The sequence below is a fragment of the Trachymyrmex cornetzi genome, unplaced genomic scaffold (assembly GCF_001594075.2).
Source record: "Trachymyrmex cornetzi isolate Tcor2-1 unplaced genomic scaffold, Tcor1.1 scaffold273, whole genome shotgun sequence".
Lineage (NCBI taxonomy): Eukaryota > Metazoa > Arthropoda > Insecta > Hymenoptera > Formicidae > Trachymyrmex > Trachymyrmex cornetzi.
Genome location: NW_017297405.1, coordinates 112,613 through 113,447, shown reverse-complemented (window position 1 = coordinate 113,447; position 835 = coordinate 112,613).

Genomic DNA, 835 nt, shown 5'->3' with positions numbered 1-835 from the left:
ACAAACTCAGAACAATCTGGAACAATTGTCAAAATTTTAATTTTTAAAAAAAGGGGGGCTAACTTCACACACATCTAAACATGCCCAATTTCATATGATTTGCGACACAACCTGTACGACTATTGTAGACAAGGCCTTTTTTAAAAATAGGAACAACAAAGTATATTATACGTTTCTACTTACATTATTAATCACTCGACTATTCGATCGGCTTCCGACTGCGAACTGCAAAGATTGTTCGACGATCAACACGAGAAAGACGCGAGAGAGATACGAGAGACACGCGAAAGAGACGCGAGACTACACGAAACTGAACGACTGAAGCAGTCAATTATCAGAGGCAAACTCGTGGCTCGCGGCACGCGGCACTCACGCCACGCGGCGGTCGCCGCCCCGGGCTGAACACGTGCGGTTTGTTATTGACTGGCACGGTATATGTATTCAGCTCACACACACTGACACACAGACTGAGCGCGCTTATTGTTTAGACAGTGATAAAAAATGATTAAAAAGGTTGAAAAAAATCATTTCAGAGCAAAATGTATAATTATTGATATTATAGTTAAAAAATATTGTTACGTCCAAGCCCTTGGAAATGCGCTTAAATGGGAGAGACAAGGATGGAGTTATAGAGGGTATGGAAGGACGTTTAGACTTTATCTCGCAGGTATTCACGCAGTGGCGAACACCTGAGAGTCGGACACACTTCTTATCGCTCCGGAATATGGATCAACGTCCTAAAGGGACGCTATAACGCCTATTTCCTTGAGCAGTGCGTACGTCGGTCCAATTTTGAGTCAAAGAAATAAATCTTTATAACTCGGGAGTGGACCAG